This window comes from Sinocyclocheilus anshuiensis, unplaced genomic scaffold (assembly GCF_001515605.1).
Source record: "Sinocyclocheilus anshuiensis isolate Anshui unplaced genomic scaffold, SAMN03320099.WGS_v1.1 scaffold446, whole genome shotgun sequence".
Lineage (NCBI taxonomy): Eukaryota > Metazoa > Chordata > Actinopteri > Cypriniformes > Cyprinidae > Sinocyclocheilus > Sinocyclocheilus anshuiensis.
The window spans coordinates 1566171-1576609 of record NW_015544247.1 but is presented as its reverse complement, the minus strand read 5'-3'; the positions used below and the strand labels follow the sequence as shown (position 1 = coordinate 1576609).

The 10439-nt window shown below is 36.2% G+C and overlaps 1 pseudogene; it reads left to right on the top strand.

The window, feature by feature from the left end:
- LOC107697660 (usherin-like) overlaps positions 1 to 10439 on the top strand; it is a 241341-nt pseudogene that overhangs the window by 203240 nt on the left and 27662 nt on the right.

Here is a 10439-nt window from a genome sequence, read left to right as displayed (position 1 = left end):
TTTGTAACATTTTCTGTTGATTGGAAATTCTTAATTATTGCCCTGATGGTGGAAATGGGAATTTTCACTGCTCTAGCTCTTTTCTTAAAGTCACTTTCTAATTTGTGAAGCTCAATTATCTTTTGCTGCACATCAGAAATATATTCTGAGGTTTTTCACATTGTGATGGATGATTAAGGGAATTTGGCCTTAGTTTTCCATCCTATTTATATTCCTGTGAAACAGGAAGCCATGGCTGGATAATTTCATGTTCATAATGACCCTGGTATGCTCAAAATTGTAAATATGAATGAGAATATACTTCACAGATATTTTACTCATAAGAATTTCTAGGGGTGCCAATAATTGTGTCCAACGTGTATTTGGGAAAAACATTTATTTCATAATGAGATTTTCCCCCATTTTCAATTATTTTAGTTCAATGAAAGGTTAGATATTTGTGATTTTTTTTTAAATAAAAGATCAAAATGATTAACAATGTAGATTTATTTTCACAGCCGCCTTTGATCATATTTACCAAGGGTGCCAATCATTCTGACCACTACTGTATACATATATACATATATATGCAATCTTTTCACAATAAGCCTTCTCAACAGCTCTGTTTCAGAGCTTTTTGTAACCCTATTCTATATGTATACAATTATGATAAATCATTCTGGCCTTCTGTCAACACTTGTCTTATCCTATCATCTTTATTTTCTTTCTCTAGATGTGTGGGCAGTGCCCAGGCATATCCAGGTGAACTCCTCAGCAGTGGAGCTTCACTGGAGCCAGCCACTCAAACCCAACGGCCTGCTCTCTCAGTATCGGCTGCTGCGTGACGGAGTGGTCGTATTCAGCAGTGACGGAGGAAAGATGAGGTACACAGACACTGGCCTTCAGCCCAACACCAGGTTCTATCTGTCAGCCATCTTTAACAAGCCATTAGCACTTGATTATCGATGACATCTAATCCTATGTGTGTCTTAAAGAATCTTGGGACTCTACAATAACAGAGCTCTTCAGTAACAGAGCTGCTCTGATACCAAATCATTAGAAGTTTTTAAGAGGAGTGAGCAGGGAGGCTAGCTAATGAGCAGCAGCGTTGGCTTGGAAAGTCGCATTGATCGCGTTGCTCTTGTGACTCAGGGTAGGACAGCAACAAAACTTTTCTGCTGATTATGGACAGTGAGACTAAGATAGTTATAGGGTTTTTTTTCTAACATACATTTATAAATAATTAAATATTATTACATGATTGCATTTTTTTATCTTTTATATAATAATAATATTGCATAATGTTTACAAATTTTAAAATGTCTCTCTTTCTCTCTCTCTCGCTCTCTCTCTCTCTCGCTATATATATATATATATATATATTTATATTTTGTATCTATTCAATAAATTATATATATTATATAGTAATTATAACATTGTAATATAAGAAAATATAATTATTTTTTTGAAATATTTGTACATTTGTATATTAACGTTAAATTAAATAATTTAATTAAAAGATTTAATTAAATAGGGCATTGTAATTAAAGTATATGAATAGTAGTATATACATATTTTTTGAGAGATTTTTTAAATATTTTAACTCATTTTTGTATTAGTATTTTGTATTATATTAGTAGTCAGTTTTGTCAACAAATTTTGATTTTAAATTAATGTTTTTTTATGGGCTGAATTAAAACAAATCTGCTTAATGTTCTACTTAAGTAAATATGAGAAAATAATTTTCTCGATGTTGTAGAAATTTCGCTGTTTCACTGCCTCGTTATTCATGAATATGTTTAGTCTTAGCATCTGTGAAATCTGTTGGTTAGCTGAAATCAAAACATGCACACAGGGACGCTGTGTGTGCAAAAATAATTGGTTAGTTTGTGCAATATGTTGTGTAAATATTTGCAATGGTTCAGTCTCATAAGCTGCTTAAGACAGGATAAATCTGTTTGTTTCATTATTTTACAATCAGTGATTCGTAGATTGTTCACTGCATTCTCTCACGTGTGTGTATATATATATGGAGAGAGAGTGTGTGTGTGTGTGTGTGCGTGTGTGTGTGTGTGTGTGTGTGTGTGTGTTTAAACCTTTTTCAACATGCAAATCTATATCTTCCACACTGATTTGAACTGTCAAAAGCATGTGTCTTCTGATTGGACAGTTTAGACAGGTCATTTGGTCACCTGACCTCCCTCTCATTGTCCCTTCGCTGCTTTTGTTTATAGTGTAGCTTCAAACGGAGTCGGGGATAGCCATGACGTTTAATTTGCCGTAATTCCAGATGACCTGCCAAAAGCCATTCCCTTCTCCCATGCTCTTCCCTTTCCCTTTCTTCCTCCAATTTAGCCCTGTAAGGAGCGTTACAGTGGCAGACGAGCGGTTCATTATCCGGAGAGGCTATAGGCTGATGTGGGAATCAGTTAAGCAGGGGGCTGGGGAGTGTTCTGCCAGCACTCCTGCTCATCGATTATTTATGACAATGTTGATTAGCTGTCACTTACCTCACCATCGTAGAAAGTCTCTCTGACGAGAGAAATATTAACCTTTCTCCCTCTGGGGAAACAGGTTAGCTGCTCGCCACCTCCTTTGATGCGCCACATCGTGTTTATTTGACTTAAAGTATGCAACATACACAATGGCCTTGTTGGTATGCACAGCTGTTCTCTGGTGAGACTCTTCACGTGTTCTCTGATTAATATCGCTAATGCTTTTATTACATATGATAAGCACGGATTATAATAACTGATGTGACTATTTTAAAGGGATAGTGCTGGAACAATAGTTAATGTGGAATTATTAATGGCTGGCTGTGGAGTTTATGGCAAATTAAAAGCCTTTAATGTTGAACATGACCCACATACATTGCTAATGCACACCTTTGCACTGACACCCATCTCTGTTTAAAAGGCAAATCTATCTTGTGAAGTCATGTATGTCTTAAAAGAGCCTTCTGCAGAGTGTTTTTATAACCCACATCAGGCGTTAATACATGCGCGTACACACACACACACACACACACACACACACATCCCTTTCTATTCATATGCATGTCCATTCAGAGAATCTGTCACGCCTGTCACAGATCACAGTGGAGGGGCTGATCAGCATTGCATTAACAATGTCATCTGTTAAATAGTATCACACCATATCGATCCAGCGGAGACTTTTCCAATGAATCAAGTGTAATGTAAAAGCTGAAGTACAATAAGGCTTAGTCATATGAGCATTTTCTTTTCTTCATTTATATCAGAACTAAAATTGTATATTTCATGGGGGTTAATAACTGACTAGTTGACAGATTTTACATTTATTTATTTGTTTGTTTGTTTTTTATTCTGGTGAAACCTTTGAAAAGACGTTTTTTTATTTTGTTTAAAATACTGCCAGTTTATTTTGTGATAATGACCATCTGTCTTTACAGTTACTAATTTGTGGTCTCATTCATTAAATTTAGGCAAACTTTTGCATGCAGAAAAGATCCCCTGTCTATTGTCAATAGTGTAGTGATGTATGAAACACCAGTCACACAGAAATTACTTTTAGCTTTTCGTTTGACAATGCGGTGAACAGTGTTTTATATTATTATTGATATACTATTGTATACTATTATAGTTTTTACAGTTTTTTTATTAATAGTTTTTGTTGTTAATCTTTAATTAGATTTTATTTATATATTTTCTGATTTCATTTTAATATGTTTATTAGATTTTTTCAATATTTCTATATACTGTAGTTTAAGTTTTTTTCAGTTTTAGTTTATCTAGTTTTAGTTATTTTAGTACTTCGGCTTTAAATGAAAATGTCAAATGTTGCTTTGGTAAGTAACAGTAATAAAATAAGTTGATTTCTTTGTTTTGTTTTGTTTTATTTCAGGAAATGTTTATTTTAATTCAAATAATGATTTTTTTTAATGGTTTTAGTTTTAGTTTTTGTTAATGATAAATTGGCGGTGAATCCTGCACAAAGGTTGAACCTGTAGCGAATTCTGTGCGGGGAAATCTTACGCCCCCATAAAATTTTGCTCATAAAATTTTCCTGCACAATGGTAAATTTGATGGTTTAGGAAACCATAAATGAACAGATTTAGAAACAAACAAGTTTTTTTTTTAATGATGAAATATTGCGAAATTATTATTATTTGATACTAAGATTTCAACCTGGTTAAATTACAGTGTATTTTGTATTTTTTAATTAAATATTTTTGTGTTTTTTTTCATGGTAAGGTCTGCTGTAACTGCTACAAATTTGTCAAAAATTGCTCTATATGACATCATTCTGAACTAGCAATGCGAGTGATTATTTTTAGCTTGCATTCATGATTTTAAAGAACAATTGGTTTGTTACGCCGACATTCACGCCTCAATTCTGAGGACTCTGATGAAAGACGCACATCCTCAAACAAAGCTGCGCTTGCTGTGAAAGACACGGCTTAATGGCAGAATCAATGCACCCGCCTCTCTCGCGGACAATGAATAATTAAACACAGCGTCGACTCCCACCTGAAATGGAGAATTGCTGAAACAGAGGCAAATTTAACTTCTGTGACAGGAGACTTTTAAGCTAATAGCATAATTTAGTTTCACAGTTGACTTATTTATCTCCTATCCATCTTTGCTTCACAGATATGTGTACGAGTTGGAGGCCAGCACCAGCGGCAGGAGCAGTCTCAGTGATAGATACGTCATTTAAACCCCCGTCTCCTCCCCGGAAAGGATTCCTCCTCTGTATAATGTCAGCCTCCACGGCCCTCGCTCCGTCTTTGTTGCCTGGTCACCCCCAGGTAATGTTTACAACCTAATGCACTATGCAGCCTCTCTATTTAGCACTCACGCAAGGCTGATTTATCCCTGCTCGGGCCTGCGAGAGTGACAGCACATGGGCAGGGATTTACGAGTGGCGTTGTGTGTAATTTACCAGGGGCCCAACATGGTCGTGGTGTACATGTATCAGTGCGGGCCGGACATAGATGGGTCCCACCAATCAATTAACATTCAAACCTAAGTGACAGCTTTTCCTACCTCTAGTGTGATTTAGGGGAGAGTTGTTTGAGATGTGCTCGCCCTTCACCTGCGTGTGTTCTGCCATCACTGTCCAATCGTGTCCCATTCATTCTCTCCTTCTCCGCTGTTGCTGTGGAGTTGAGGTGAAGTTCACATCAATATTAACTTAATGCCTTTTTTTTGTTGTTGTTGTTCACACTATGAAGCAATGGCAACTTATTTCATTTTAATGATTGTGTTTGTTCAGATGCTGTTCAGACAAATTGCTTATTTGGTATACAGTAATATTGTAATACTAATTACAGTTATTGTTCAAAATATTATAATATTTACTTAAATTAGTTTTCTAGTGCTTGTAATTCTAGTTTTATTGGTAACACTTTACTTAAAGCCTTTATGTATAATGTTTGTGTATTTATATATACATAATAAATATACACAGTAAACACACATATATTATGTAAACAAAAACGTTTATTTTGGATGCGATTAATCGCGATTAATCGTTTGATAGCACTAGTTTTAATGCATTAATTATGCCTTGTAATGCACCTTATAATGCATTGAATAATTTTAACCACAGTTAATACATTATTACACTTATCAATTCATTGTTACACTATGCATTTTAAATTCAGTTATAATTATTTACAACAAGATATAATGTATTATAAAATGCACATTATGAATAATTGTAATGCATTATACCCTTTAATAACCCTTTATAATGTATTATACATAAAGGCTTTTGTATGCATGAAATGTTTTATAAAATTAGAGTTCATAGTGTCATAGTGAGTAGTAACTAGCAAAATGTGTTATTAAGACCATTCATTATCCCAATTAGGTTATTAAGATGTGAAACGTCTCGGTTACGTATGGTAACCCTCGTTCCCTGAAGGAGGGAACGGAGACGTCACGTCGGATGACCGACGAATTGGGATCTCGCTTAGAGAGACCAATCTACTTCGAGTGTAAACTAAACGAGCCAATGCACATTGGCATGCGATTATTGCATCCAGCTGCTGCTGATCACAGCGTGAGTATAAGTAGGCAGCAGATGCAGCGCATATTCAGGTTTTCGCTGTGGAGCCGAGCCGGTGACCCGGCCGCTCAGCGGTGGTACAGGAGCTGTATATATATATATATATATATATATATATATATATATATATACACACACACACATAATAGAAATAGTAATCCTTTTTATAGAAATAATAATAATAATAATAGATTGTCAAAGTTGTCTTTTCAAGAATTTTATCTTTTTAAAGATAAAAGATAATCTTAGTAATAATTTACTTAGAGTCTTTATGTATTATGCATTATAAAAGTAGTTTTAATGCATTAATTATGGCTTGTAATGCACTGTACAATCTCATGAATAACTGTAACAACAGTTAATACATAACACTTATCAATTCATTGTTACACTATGCATTTTAAATTCAGTTATAATTATTTACAACAAGATATAATGTATTATAAAATGCACATTATGAATAATTGTAATGCATTATACCCTTTAATAACCCTTTATAATGTATTATACATAAAGGCTTTTGTATGCATGAAATGTTTTATAAAATTAGAGTTCATAGTGTCATAGTGAGTAGTAACTAGCAAAATGTGTTATTAAGACCATTCATTATCCCAATTAGGTTATTAAGATGTGAAACGTCTCGGTTACGTATGGTAACCCTCTCAGGGGACCCAGAGGTAGAAGAAATTGCTCTTTTGTCGAGTATTCGGGTACCACTGACTGCGAGGTCAGTGGCGCTCTAAGCGAGATCCCAATTCGTCGGTCATCCGACGTGACGTTGAGAGTGACCGACTGAAAGGGAACACAAAGATAGTGAACAGAAAATAACTTTTTTTTTTAAATTTTGCTATCATTTTTCTGGGGAGTCCTTCTTAGTGAGGCCATGCTGTGGTTCACTCAGTCATCCAGAGTGTGTTGTCATTGCTGTGGTCCTGCATGATCTTCTCATCATGTCTGTTGCAGACTGCAGCCCACCGGACTCCACTGATCAATCAATCACTCTGTTTACACTCGGAGACTGCAGCGCGGCCTGAACGTTCTCCCACATGGAGAGCAAATGCAAACTCTCTCTCTCCTTCTCTTTCTCCCTGTGGTATTAGCTATGGTAGTTCATAGACTCTAGCACCCCAGACCGCTCTTATGCATGCTTGCAGCATCTACCCAGCCCACCTGCTGCACATATGTGCAAGAGAGCATCTATGTGCAGCATCTACCCTGTGCATGTCAGATCTGCGTGTATGTATTCACCTGGTCATGTGTCACAAAGCACATCTAAGCGAATCTGCATGCACGTATTTGTTTTCCCTCAAAAAGGTGCAGGAGGGTGGGTGGGTGTTAAAGAGTGTGTGCATATTCGCACACTCAAGAGTGATTTCACAGGCTACATTCAAGCGGTTCTGATTGTCTGCCTCAGATGGTCCATCTTTTGCTATTATTGCCCCATTATGCCTCTCTCCTGTGAGAGGATCCCCTTAAACAACCTCAATTACACCATAAGAGCCCTTAAACAGCCCTGATACCCACAGAAAACATTTACATAGGCCGGATCTTTTATTGACTTTACATTCCGAGAGAGGCGAGCAAAAAATCTATGGCTTCAAACTACAATATCTAACGCTTGGTTAAGTCCGAATGCAGAAACGGGCATGGTTTTAAGCTGCACCTGTGCTTGATGGATCAGATCTGATAGCATGTTCCTTTTCTTTTCCTTTGTGCCATTATTTCTTATTAGACTCTCATTCAAGTTGAAAGTGCAAAAACTCCAAAGTCAGTGATTAGTTGTAAATAATAGAACTTAGGGACCTGTGCGATTGAACTTCTCAGGCAGGAAGCTTTGATCAAAGCGCCGTCTAATTCCAGTGGGTTTTTGTGTCTCAGGCAAAAGACTACATCTGCTCAGGGAGACGCAATGAAGGAAGTTGAATAATTTAACTTTTTCATTTGTAAAGATAATCAGCCCGTTCTGAATACATCTCGGGTCTCATAAATGTTGAATAACCTATCAGCCTCCAGTTGCCGTAAATTATGAAAGGCGCTAGTGATGGGAATATTAACAAAGCGTGGATGCCGGGACTCTACATTCTTTAGTTCAAATGCATTACCGAAGACCATGTGCGTGTCTGTGTGTTTCGGACAGTGGTGGGATAGACGGAACAGGGGAAGTGCCTGCTTGCCCAGAAGGATGTTGAATCAAGGGCAAAGCTTCCCAAAGTGTCAGGTCCACTGTATGTCAGTCCTTGCACTGTATTATGAGTACATACGGCTCTTCGTATGTTGTGATTGTGGACTGGGTGAGCTGATTGTGTGTTTGTTTTCATGCTGGGTTGGCACTAATCTTTTCGGTTAGTTTGTCAGTTTAGTGAGTGGTTGCATAGGTGTCACGTTTCTGCTTAAACAAGATGTGATTGGATATTGGTTAGTGAAAAGAAGTAAATGTGACTTTATGTTTCTGTTTCCCTTTAAGGTGTGTATAATGCAAGTGCCCTTTTGGAATATAACATCCTGCTCAATGCAGGTACTGAGCGGCCCCTCATCCACCCTGCTGGACCAGAGCACTCCCTATTACTGCAAGGATTGGACCCCTACACCATCTACCACATTCAAGTACAGGCCTGTCAGCCAGGCACTCTGCAACCTAAACAGTGCTAACCATTTTTCCTTTCTGTCTGTTTAAATATGTTGTATTAGTTGTCATTTTTACCTGCGTATCAAATGCTTTCATGTCAATATTTGTATGTGCAGACGGTTGTGGTGTAGGACAGGGGGTGTCTGCTCCATTAGCTCAGGACCCTCCAGTTCTCACAGTTGAAGGTGCGGCCGTAATCGAGGTCCACTGGAGTCATTGGCCTCATCACTAACTACTTCATATACAGGTGCAAGGCACTCATTCTCACATATGATCAACAAAACATCCTGGTATCTCATACCATGCTGCTCACTGCACAATAAAATACTAATTTGATCACTCTGCACAATCAGTCATCAGGATTTTTGTCTGATAGGCTATAGACTTGTGCCTTGGTACCTGTGGTAGTCTGTTTGCTAGAACAGGGTTATTTTGTCAACTTAATCAGCCTAAACAACTGACTTACTGTAGCGCCCCTTGATTTTGAAAATTGTAACACTTAAATAAATATAATGAATGAAACATTTAATGACTTATTTTTGTATAGATCAGAATAGAATTTTATATTTAATGTTTTTTTTTATTTTATATTGATTTAATTTGTAATTAATGATTTCAAATTAAAGATTACAAAGATGTATTTAAAAATATTAAATACATTTTAAATAATTTTAATTAATTGTTTGATATTATTTAGTCATTTATTATTATTTGAATTTATTTTAGCATTGCTGTGTCTGTCACAATCTCAAAAATCCCCTGCAGTTCCATTATGAACCACTAGGGTTCAAATTCAAATCCTTTGCGCAAGAGTAAGACATTTGGATGGAGACATTTGGCACAGAAATGTTCACTGTTAATTGAACAGAATTTCCTTTCATACATTGCCTCATACATGCATGTGGGTGTATTTATATATACATAATAAATATACACAGTACAATCCATATATTATGTAAACAAAAAACTTTATTTTGGATGCGATTAATCTCGATTAATCATTTGACAGCACTACTCATAATTGATATATGCGATCTGATCAATCATAACGCAAATTCCGCCATTTTGTCCGACAAACAATTCAAACAGGAGAGTAGATTAACTTTGGTAGACTTAAATTTAAAGAATGCTGTGTATTGACACCTATACGCGGTTGAAATAAAATACCTTCTGATGTTCCGTTTATTTCGTGCTTTGAGTAAATATGAAAAGATGATGGGTTCACGTGTCACTTGAGCTGAGGCGCTACAGTGATCTGTCATGTAACATTAAAGAGCCACAAAATGGTATTTATACTTTGAATTTCTTAATCACAAAATCTGAAAGCTGAGGCTTTGTTTCATACCAGAAGTAACCTGCTCTGTCTTGTCTGTTGGCGCATTGTTAGTTTTCTCTTTGCTCCACAATGTATTTTTCTAGTACCATGCTGTGCTGTTTGAGCAACAGAAACGTCAATGAGTAAAAAAAAAGATTTGTCATTAAAAATTGAATGGAAATGAAGACTCATCAGAATAAGAATTGAATATTCATAGCTATATTAGCCTGAAGTACAGTTGTCAGTACTTGAATAAAGTTGGTCCCGTCAGCATAGGGCCATTTTAAGACATATTTTGCCTCTGTGGACATGTTAACGAACGATAAAAATTTAGTGCTGTCAAACGATTAATCGCGATTAATAGCATCCAAAATAAAGTTGTTGTTTTTTACATAATATGTATGTGTACTGTGTACATTTATTATGTATATATAAATACAAACACATGCATGTATATATTTAAGA